Here is a 12,554-nt window from a genome sequence, read left to right as displayed (position 1 = left end):
GAATATAAGGGGGCCACAAGATACTCACTATGAGTCCCACCCTGTTAAATTTTTTTATAACTTCTCATTTGTAAGCCCTACCTATTTTGTGGTTAGAAAATGTGGAGCGAGAAGAGACTTGCCCTACCCTTACACAGACACCGCGTCAAGCGTGATTGAGAATTATCAGATGAGTGGGCTTACCTTTTCAAGTGGATCAAGGTCAGGGGTTGCTCAAAGTGGGCCTCATTCTACATTGGATATTGGACCGTTTAGGAGACCTTTAGTTGACCCAGGGCCCAAGTCTATTATTACTGATCGTGGACCAGAACTCTCCCTCCCAGCGAAAGGAGGATCAGAACCCAAACCATAATAGCCCATCCTCCTCGGTCCTTGATCTAGCCCCTCTATCTGGGCCCACATTCCAGCCCATCTATCTTGATCCGTCGGATTGTGCTTCTGGGTCAACTGAAATCTCCACTTTAAACCGGGGCAGCCCTCCCTCCTCCTTTGAACCGTCTCGGGCCATGGCCTTTTCCAAGGGGAAAACTATGATTCACCTTGATAGATTCCTTTGAACTATCTCTTGAGGAACATAATGTTATTGAACAAACTTTAAGAATAAGAATTAGTAGTACAAAGAGAAAGGATTTTGTTTTCTTTCTGCCACGTGGGCATAATATATTATGAACGGTCTGATCTGGATTGTAACTTGTGTGAATTATTAAACCATTTTATTGTGAATGAAGACATTGCATTATTATGAGTGACCGGCACACAAAATAATTATGGTGTGATATTTATTTATATAATTCAATACTCCTTAATTCTTCATAAGCCATCTATCCATTTTTTTCCCATTCTTACAGTATGTTCATTTTGTTCGAATACAAGTAAGAATTACGATTATAAAAGTTCAATGCAATAAGATTGAGGCATCGGAGTAAACTAATGTACGACAGTCGACATTATAGAACATTAAGTTTTCTACTTTGGATATTAAAAATCATCGGAGTAATAGAAAAATGAGAAAAATTTTCAAATCTATTTGATTTTGAAAAAGATTTACCTCATTAGATGTTTTTTTTTTTAACTCAAATGAATTCTTTTTTGAAGATGTTGCTTCCAGTTGTGAGTCTCGTGACACGACAGTCAAATCACTTGCAAATAGAACGGGTCAAATCTGGTTTAGGTCCGGGCCGCCTTCGACAGTATAGTTAGTGATGAATACAATTAAGGGAGAAGACCAGTTGTGTTTTTGTTTGGCCCCTTGTTTTGCTTCCACATTATTGGAAAAATAAAATTAAAAATAAAAATGGATGGAGGTGCAAAAAATCAAGAATTAAATAATATATATGAGAGATTTCATAATACAAACTGAAGTAACTATTTCCACTTCAAAGCATGCTGCTAAATGAAGATTTTGTTTTTCCTGGTTGAGTACAAGTTAAGATTTCCATAAATGCTTTCATTTTTGTGTTGTTTTAAAATTCTTTTTGGAAGATCTATGCCGCATAAGATCAAATTATATGGTTAGAACCTTAGATTGGTTTCTATTTAGTAGTAAGTAGTTTCTAATTTTGTATTCATACTACTGGCTGAATTATGAAGATAGTTTCTAATTGGGATAATTACTGTTGCCCTCTTGTACTTTGATTTTATTACTACTTTATCCCCTGTACTTTTTAAAATTACTATTCCAACCTTTAACTTTGTCTACAATTACTAATGCCCCCTAACATTAAGCTTCGTTAGTTTACTAATGATGTGACATCTATATATTTTTTCAAAATCCCAAAAATTAACCTTGCAATTATCTTTTTACTTATTTGCTCTTTTTTCAAGTGATAATACTACCCTTAATAGGAAAAAATTAATTTTAATTTCACTTTTTTTTTAAAAAAGAAACCACCGAATAAAGGAAAGATGTGATTTTTTTTTCTCTAAAAAGAAATCACCAAATAAAGGAAATATGTAATTAAATAAAACTTAAAATAGAAACTAAAATATTAAGAAATATCAAATTTAATTCAAAGTTGAAAATTGAAAATCATCTAATATATGTTGACCATTATATATGTTACCAAATTTTCTATCAATTAGATATTATATGCTAATTTGTTTGTAAGACTTCCATCATGGTGATTATGAAAAATTTTAAGTGGAATGTGAAAGTTTCAACAATCATAAGTATGTGGTCCCACCAAATCAAAACTAATTCTAAAATATAATATTTTAAGGATATAATTGACATGCAATATAATTTCTATAAATGAGGGTAATGCTATATTTTTTACTTCTTAAATTTAAGGGCAAAATAGACATTTCATATTTGATGTTAACATCCACTTAATACCGTTAGAAGTGAGGGGGGCAATAGTAATTTCACAAAGAAGGGGGTTTGATTAGTAACAAAACCAAAGTATAAGGGGGCAATAGTAATTATCCCTTTCTAATTTCAGAATTAGAAAGTTTCAATTTTGTTATTGCTGAGAAAAGTTCAGATGTGTCATGTTTCCACTGAATTAATTTCCTTTCCCTGTGTTCTCCACCTAGGTGATTCACTGAGCCAATTATCACTTTCCCCAAAACTAGTTATTTTGTTTCTCAAGGTTGTTTCCCACTTGTGCAACAAACAATTGTATCTCATGATTTTCCTTTCATTTTTCCTTTCCCATAGTGTGAGGGTAAGAAACCATATGCTGCTTTGGGATCAAGGATGAAATTTTGGAGTCCTAACAAGCATCTTATTATATCTGCCTAGCACCCCCTATTTTTCTTTTAGGTCACTATAACGTAGTATGTGGATGCGATGTGGTGGATATGATGCAAATAGACATGAGTTTGAAATAAGAGATCCAGTGAGCAAGGGCGGACCAGGATTGAACATTGGGGGGCCAAATATATGTGGGCCAATGTGGGTCCCATCTCAAAATATTTTTACATTAAAAATTTAGGTAAATTAATAAGAGGACTAAAATATAGATAACACAATTATAAGTAAATTATAAAAAATATATTAAAATAAAATAGGGGCTAAAATTGTGAGAGAAATTATAAGAAAAAAGATATACTCGGAATCTATTAACTAAATATGGGATAAACACTCAATTTATCATAAATTAATTAAAAAATCAAAGATTATGATAATAATGTTAATGACAGAAATTTAAACATCCAACTAATAAAACTTAACATTTAAATTGCTATTAGTAGGAATCGAAACTTTATGAGAAAGTTTATGAATTCAAAAATAAAATTAAATGATTACGATTAGACATGAAAAAATTAAATAATTACGATTCCAATGTTTGCTAACTACTCCAATATTTTTCTGAGAAGTGTGAGAAAAAAAAGAGAGAAAAAAATAGGAATAAAAGAGGAGATTCATGAGAGAATAAATAGGAATGAAAATATAAGAGAGAATATAGGAAAAATTCATGGATCGTGAGTTAGTTTTTAATTAGAATTTAACCTATTATTTCTTAAAACTAGGAGATTAATGATAACCATTAGATAATGACTAAGAATGACATTTGTATCCATCATATTTATCTTAAATTTTTATTTTTAATTTTTGGAGGGGGCCAAATGGTGGTATTTCACATGTAAAGTGAGAGAAATAAGGAAAAAAATAGGCATTTTTAAAATTTAAAAAAATCCGGGGGAGTGAGCACTAGGTATAATATCCATTCATTCTTCATTCCCTGTTTCATAAAATCTCTCCATCATCAAATAAAAAGATAAAGGGTCCTATATGCAGCCTATATATATATAGTGATCAGATATTGTAGTAGTTATTGCTGAAAAAAATCAATAAAAGAACACTAATATCCATCAAGTTGAATCAGTTTTTGGCCTAGAAATAGATTGCATAGAAATGAAATATTTTTTATGGCCATTACTTCTGGTACTTGTTCATTGGTATGTCAACTACTGAAGTTCAATTTTCTTTCTCAAGACCTATTTCTTAATTAATGTGCTTCTTCATATGGTAAATTAACTTAAATACTTAAATAGTTTATTTCTTTCCTTTTTTTTGGCCAAAGTTTATTTCTTTCTTAAGTGGTTTATTTTAGGTCGTTTATGGGTTCAGTCCCTGTTCTGTGGTGTTAAAATTCAGGTTAAAATTAATGACCTAATGACCTCCTTCTTAATTATATTAGGAAATGTCCGGTTAGTTTTGACAGTTATATGACTTGTCTCTAGATGTTTTTAAATAACTGCTATCAATGTATGGTCTCTGTTTAAGTGTGCTTTGCTCTTTTTTTTTTTTTTTTTTTTTTTTTAATTTTATTTAATTTTATTTGGTTATATGTTTATAACTTCCTGTCTTTCCAAATATGTTTTTCGAATTTTAGGTGATAAGGGTTCAGATTTGACATGTATGATATTGAAGCCAAAATAATTGAATAAGTCTTATGCATATTTGGTGTACCTTTGTTCTTTTTCTTTCACTAGTGAAGTTACATATGCATTTGGTCATCTGGTCATTCTCTTGGAAACCTAAGCACCATATTCGATTTCAGTTGTATGGTTGAATAACTAAATTATCAAATAATTAAACAAAGCATCTTGGAAACCTAAGCACCATAAACTTGTCTTTAAACAACTGATAGGCATAAAGTAAACAATGCCTATCAGTTGCTTCACTTGGGGATTTCATTAAGAGAAAATACACATGCTAAACTGTCTTTAATCTTACCATCTATATCTATTTTCTTGTGAACAGTATCACAGCCAGTATTTGCCATGATTGGGAATGCTTTCTCGAAGATCTGTTGGACCCTACTAGTGGAGAAAGATTCTATCCTAATGTTGCCATAGCTTAGTTCTATATTTTTAGTTTTAGAAAGTATATTTTGTTTCATTGTAATAGAGTCTTAGGTAGTTTCTAATTTAGTTTGTTACTAGTTCAGGAGTTTCTATTTTTTATTTTTACAGGAAGTTTTGATTTTAGTTTCTTGGCTTTTAGCGAGTAGTTTCTATTTTTGTGGCTTATTTCTTTTAAAGCTTTACCCAAGCTCTAAATAAGCCTTTTTATTGCAATTGAAGAAAATATTTATTGAGAAATCAAATTTGTGGCCTTGTAGCCTCATGTATGGAATAAAATCCATGTTCACTAGTTGAGATAGCTATGGGTCAGAGAACCAGTACTGATATAGCTCATCCTTCTATATCCTTTAATGCTATTCCTTCATATGTAAACAGAAAAAAAAGAAGCAAAAAACAGTTCTAGCTATTAAATTTGGTCTTATTATTGTATTGATCGTTGCTGCAATTGAGCTCACACTGGTTTCCCTAGTTCGAGGTCCATTTAATTTATACAAGAACAACGAACTGAGTATGAACCTCAGCCAAAAACCAAAAATAACAAGAAGTAAAAATGAAAAATTCAAAATAGCATATCGAGGTATCTCAGTAACACTTGTAACAAAACAAACTAATGAAATGTTGAAATATCATCCGAATGTATTTAAGAGTAAGGTTGGTTGAACAATTTACTTACATGAGCAGGATAGCTCACATAGTGAAGCTTTCCAAGTTGACAACATCCACAATATAAACTTGAAAGAGAACAAAAAAGGTTATCGAATACTTCCCAACTCTCTACAGAAAGATGACCCAAATAGAAGTATGATCCTTTTACGGTTTTACCCAAAAAAAATATAAGCATGGTTTAGAATCTAGGTTTCTAACAGCCACAAACTAAGATCTCAGGAAACCTGGCTGAAACCAGATTGAAAGTACATGCATAATCATTTCCAAAGTGGTTTAGAGACCAAGTAAGTGTAATGATTCTAATGGTAGATAATTCTAATAGATTAATTGCAAGTTAATTATACAAAGAACAAATAATTTTTGTATTGGGTAGGTTGATCATCTATGCCAACGTGGGGAAGAGGTACCTGACAACATTAGATGGTTGGCTAATGGTCCAAGTTGGGAATATAAAAGCTACAGTGCTTACATTATTAATGGCATAAGGTTTCACACAAAGGATCGTGAAAAGAGTCGAAGAACTCAGAATAGTGGTGTCATGGTAACAGTGATAACTCATAGTGTTGTTAGTAGTAAAGACCCAATGCCTGTTGAAGTAAAAATGAGATGGATGACCCTTTTTTTTTTTTTTTTTTTTTTATTTGGATGAGATTCATCCGGGCCAGTTTACGTGCACCACGATTACATCCTCAAGGGAAATTTTATATATATATATAATTAATGCCGCCAAACGGGTGCAAACCCAAGACCTCCCTAAGGAAGTTGGGCATTTAACCACTTTAGTAACTCATTTGTGTTCTCTACACAAGCATAGCAAGTGTTTTATGCACCAGACCCTTTGAGGCTTGATTGGTTGGTTGCTTTAAAATCATCAATATGTGATAATTATGATATGGAAGGTGATGTCACTGAAGATACAAGTCAAATATACCAACAACTCTCTCTTTAAAAAGTCAAAATATTGGACAAATAGTTGTTGGTGATCTTAGTCTTAACTGGACAATGATAGATATGGATGGAATAATAGTTGACATACAAATTCAATTTTAAATTAGAATATGATCAGCATTTTTGTTGGTTGATTTGTGTTTTGTTTTTCAGTTGTAAGTAGATTACTATCCTTTATATTTCATTTTCCAAGTTTCCTAATGCATTTTTTTTTGTGCAAGATATCATATCAAAATTTGTCTTTGTTGATACAACTCACTCACCATCTTATTCTAGTTGCTTGCTATTTTAATGTCTTTATAGTTGTTTGTTAGAGAATAGCACATATGTATTATTTCTCATATTGTAATATTTTCATATTCTATAAATATAACACTATGATCTCATATTGAGATCATGAGTTCATTCATTTAACATGGTATCAGAGCCAAAGGATAATATTTCTCTAACATTGTCTATTATGTTGTAATTGAATGTCTAATGATAATATAATGTTATACATCTACAAGTTTTTCTTTGTTAGTGTTTCACTTTGTGACTTTTAATGGATCCAGTGGATTCTACTCCTTCTTCAAGCACTTCAACTCTGAGTGAGGATCTTTTGACACGCTTATAATTTTTTATTTATTTAAATTATGTGCCTTTGATTTGTTTCTCATATATTGGAATTCAATTGTAGGGAAACATCATAAGAGGGATCCAAACGTGTGTTTGAAGATGCAAAGGATGGATTTGAAGGAAATAAGGCATGTCATGGTTAATGTATATGGACAAGGGGATGATGGCTACGTAGCAGAATTCATTACTTACCTAGGGACACAGGTAAGAAACGGTTTGAACCTCCCCTATAACTATTATGATTGGAGGAAAGTACACATTCACTACAAAGAAGCATTATGGAATAAAATCCAGGTAAAACGATTAACAATCTTACTTGCATTAGTATTTACAACTAAGATGTTTCTTTTTTGATAAATAATTATTTTTTCTTACAGAAGAGTTATCAGGTGGATGCTTTGGGTAAGAAATGGGTATATTGTCAAAATGAGGCTACAATGGAAGGCATTTAAAAGGGAACTAAGAAAAGAGTTTTATGATGATGTTGGTAATATAGATGAGGCAATCAATAATTGTCCAGCGGTGGTTCCATTAGATCAATGGAAAGAACTTGTAGACATATGGATAGTGAAAAGAACACGGTAAGAAGTCATTTATTTGTGAACATACATTTTATATGTAAAAGTCAATGTTAAGTTAATCTTTTAATTGTTTTGTTATTATGCAGAAGGTGTGTCATGTTAATACTGATATCAAAAAGCTCCAAAAGATAATTCATACTTGTGGTTGAAGAAGCTATGCACAATGATTTCGCATGAAGGTAAGTTTCTGAAATGTCACTCTATTTAAATTATTGTGAACATGTAAGCAAACTATTAGTTAACATTTTTATCTTTATTTATTTATTGTTGGATTTCTTTAGAAAAAGGAGCATCTTGAAGGTTTGGACCCTACAAAGATAGAGATGTTTTTCGAAACACATACAAGGAATGATCAAACTCCTGTTGATCCTACTTTAGCTGAAATAATGGTATGCATTTATGTATAAGATTAATGTCTGCATGAATGATATGATATGATATTGGAGTCTTTAGTGGGCTAACTTGGTTGATAAATGTTTAATGATCAGAGAGCAATAAATGAAGAGTTGGCTAATTTGCCTGAAGAGAATCGAAATGACGTTCCAATCCTCAAAAGTATCTCCACCACTCATTTGGGACTAGATACCCATGGTCAGGTACGTTTGTTAGGAGCGGGAGTAAGTTCAAAAGATTTAGGGCTAACAAAAACCCAACAAAACAAGGAGTTGGATGGTTGACTTGCAGAGTTGACTAAAAAACTCCAACAAGTTGAACAAGAAACAGAAGAGGAAAAGAGACAAAGAGAAGAAGGAAGGAAATTAAATGCTCAAAAATATGATGCATTGCAAGAGAAAGTGGAGTTATTAGCAAAATTATTATTAGACAAGAATCCTGTATTAGGTAATCATAAACCATTATGTTTCATTTTACCTACGTATAATTTAGCTAAGAACTAAGTACGTATAATCGATTTGAAAATTAACTTTTACTTATATTCTAATTGACCAACAGCTATTCAAGTTAAATAGGAGTGTATGTTGCACATAAGTACTTACAATTCTTGTTTAATAAGACATTATTCATCATTACTTTTTGTGCTTATCTAACTTGCATAAATTAATTTATTAGTTGCTTTATTTTACTAATTGGTGCATTTTCATTGCAAAGAATAGGTCTCTCAGTCATAATTTTTTGGTGTTGGCATTGTCACACACTCTATCTTCCATATTGACAATTATTGGATGAGTTACTTTTCATATGGTTTTTTATTTTTAAAAGAATTATTGTTCTTGTGGATCTTTTTGGAGATATAATATTCACGTGAAGAATCTTGTGTTCTTTTCCTTTTTTGTTTTTCTTCTTGTGGGTTTTGACCACCCTGTACCTCGTATTTGCTCTTATCTTTATATTTGATTTAGCTTCTTGGTAAGTCTGATCAAGATTTGAAATGGATTTCTATTATTTTTGCTATTTCATGTATGATTTGTTCTAATCACTTACCTAACTGATTTAGTTTCCTTTGTATTCCTGTTTAATCTTTAGCTTCCATGAAGAGTTCAGGAATGCAGTGGCCTTTCTCAAACAAGGTGTCTGCCCTGCCTCAGTTCATGTCTTTCAAAGCTGCCCAAGAAGAAAGGGCAAAGATGATGGTATTTAATCAACTGACGAATTCTACATTTACAATATCTACAATAAATACTTTTGATGCTAATCACAAGCCTAATGCTAGCATAGTTCAGGTTCGATCTGAAGGTTGCATGAATCGTGTCTAAAGATTTATAAAGTTCAGAGCCTCCGTGTAGTTCGAATAGATCTAATATTGCAATTCTTTGTGGTGTGCAGAATAACTTCAGTTTTGATAGGCAAGTAGGTACTCCTAATGCGATGAACACTTATGTTGTTCAACGTGTTGATGTCAATCGTCTACACAAAGTTGGGAGCATTCCTGTCTCCAACCAGACTCTCTCTATTTCCATGGGCAACTCTTTCTTCAAGACTCATGGTGCTACTACCACAAGCCAAAACTTGGTTCCTGCTACTTTGAAGCAACAACCGGTTGGAGGGCTTCTTGTTTCAACCTCACATTTTGTGATTCCTGCTTCTGATTCAATTGATCTAAGGTAATAACTTATTTCTTATTTGTTAATTTCTTATATCAGATTAACTTCCACTTTGAATGCTAAACTGAGTCAACTAATTTTATAGGAACATCTCAAAACCCACAGGGCCTCAACTGACCATCTTTTATGCTGGTACTGTAAATGTGTTTGAGGATGTTTCTCCTGAGAAGGTATTTTTTGCATCTTTCTTCTTGAAGCATAAACCCATATACAGAGAGACAAACACAACTCTTTCAAGTCTAATTCGCTGTAATATATATGTAGGCTTGGGCGATCATGTGTTTGGCTAGAAATGTAGCTTCCATGAGCATCAACCAAAGGGCTTCAGAAGTTTCAGCACCAACATCAAAGCCAATGTTGTTTGACAGTGTTCATGGCAATTAGTCTACTCCAACTACGCCTTGCTCTGGCCTTCCAAGCCCAATCTCTGTTACTTCCTATTCTAGTGCTCAATCAGGTAGTGGGTCTAGCAACAATGATGAAGCAATGACAACAAAATCCAAAGAAACTTTGATACCCCCCAGCAGCAGCAACCAACCTGAGGCTTCAGTGGTGGTCGCTCCTGTAGCATCTCCTGCTACAACTCTCATGCCAACAGGTAGGTTCAGCATAGCTTTCTTGGGAAAATTTTCTACTTTAGTTGCAACTTGCATTAGATAATGTACTCTGTGACTGTAGAGACTGTCTACTTATCCTAACAAACTGATTGAATAAAAAATTTTGTTCTGCAGCTGTGCAACAAGCTAGCAAAGCATCCTTGGCCTGATTTCTAGAGAACCACAAGGAAAGGTAATTTTATCTTTTACCATGGTTTATATCTTTATCTCATCTTTCCCAGAAACAAATATGTATGTGTTTTGATATTTAGACATAAAGTAATTGAAAAGTTTTAGAATTATAATAAGGATGGATTAGGACACTTAATGTTTTTGATGGTTGGATGGGTTAGAGGCAGACTTAGTGTAGGATATGATGTGGAGGTGCTGAGTTGAGATTTGAATGGATTCTACTGGTGAATTTGGGCTGCTGTAAGGTTTTGGTGAACTAACATTTCAAAAAAGGAAAACAGTAAAAGGGAGGGTAGTTTTAGGGATTTGGAGGTTTTGAAATAGAAATTTGGATTGCTTACAATCGAATCTGAACTTGAACATAGTGTTATTCAAACTAATGAAGAGTTTGGTTGATTGACGACCCTCTAGGCTTCCCATCGTCAAGGTGATGACTGGACAACACCAATCCGACTAAACTGAATTCTCACCATGGCTAAGAACTTGCTCTTGCCAGCCTTGTTGGGTGAAAAAGCAAGATCTCAGGGGGTCTGAACTAGTTGGGAGGAAAAAATTTTCTTTTGGATATGGGAAGAACTCACTATAGATGCTATAGAAGTATTGATGATGCAATACTGATGTGTTCCAATGAAGTTACCAACAAATAAAGGGGGCAAAACTAGGTGTTCGTTACCAAAAACATGGTTAAATGAGCTAATGATTATCTTTATCTCATCTTTCCCAGAAACAAGTTGATATTAAATGAGCTAATGCTGTACCAGTACTGACATTTGCCTAATTCTGAACTTCCTAATTGTCTCTCTCATGATTAACTTGAATCAAGGTGTAATTTTACTTTCACCTATCAACTTTGATTATTTACATATACCTCCCCAACTTTTCAAACTAGTTGTTTCTAATTGTCTCTCTTGTGCATTTTAGTACTTCTCATGAGGACACTTCAGGATTGAAAGTGTAGAATTTGATCTTGCATGAGTTGATTTCAGAGATGCTAGTGGAAGACGGTTCCATTGGAGGATTTGGAGCTTGATTTGACTCTACTATTTTGAGGCAGGAATTTGATGTATTGAATATTGATGCCTTGGTTATTAAACTCTTCATTTGACTTTTTTGATTTGGTTCTTAAATTTTGTACATTTGTACACAAGTTGACTTGATTAATATGTATTTGGTATTATTTTTCTTAAATTTTGTACTTTGAATACTTTTAGCTTTCTTGAATTTTTTTTCCTATTCATGTATTTATACTTTTTTTAGGAATACATGCAAAAAACAAGGCAAATTTAAAAAAAAAAAATAATAATCTAATTAGTGGCAGTAAACTTAATACCGCCACTAAATGGGAATAAATTACCCACTAAATACGTAGAATTAGTGGTGGTTTATGAGGTATCCGCCACTAATTATGGATCATTGAATTAGCACAGTATTAGTGGCGGTTTCAAGATTACTGCCACTAAATAAGCTAAACTATTAGTGGCGGTTCCAAAAAAAGGATAGAGATATTTGATCTTCCAAGTAGGTAAACCAAGCTAAAATCTTCAAGGCAAAATATTTCAAAGATTGAAGCACCTTTGACCCTATGGTCTCACAAAAAAAGGGATCCTGGATCTGGAACAGTATAGCCAGTATCATTCTTAGCTAAAGATAATGGTGTCTAGGAAGATTGGGAATGGTCGAAGTAACTCCTTCTGGTTTGACCCATGGGGTCAACCTCAAGCACAAAGCAATGAAGAACCTCAAGAAGTCGGTCGGTGGGCCAGACAGGCAACAGTGGCCTGATATGACGAAGCATTCCAGAATCAAATTCAGAACAGGGAGATTTTTTCTACTCAATTATCCTCCCTCATCAATTCTTGCCATCTGTCAGACCGGAGGACTCTTGGTCTTCTTTAATCTCTCCAAATGGAGACTTCACTGTTAAACTTGCTTATAAGGAGATAGTTAACCAACGGTTAGGGACCCCGGACCCTACTTTGGCTATGTGGTGGAGGCATATGTGGAAACTACCCATCCATCCGAAATTTAAGGTGTTCTTTTGGAGGGCCTTAAATGATGGATTACCGGTTCGGGCTAAG

General features: G+C 33.3%; 1 pseudogene; it reads left to right on the top strand.

Moving 5' to 3' along the window:
- Positions 1 to 6,973: 6,973 nt before the first annotated feature.
- Positions 6,974 to 10,481, top strand: LOC149018982 (protein TIFY 6B-like; annotated as a pseudogene).
- The last annotated feature ends 2,073 nt before the right edge of the window (positions 10,482 to 12,554 follow it).

The sequence above is a fragment of the Hakea prostrata genome, chromosome 4 (assembly GCF_041222555.1).
Source record: "Hakea prostrata isolate BN-2017 chromosome 4, UWA_Hpros_2, whole genome shotgun sequence".
NCBI classification, from domain to species: Eukaryota; Viridiplantae; Streptophyta; class Magnoliopsida; order Proteales; family Proteaceae; genus Hakea; species Hakea prostrata.
The sequence above is the reverse complement of the archived record's forward strand: the minus strand, read 5'-3'. Positions and strand labels throughout refer to the sequence as shown.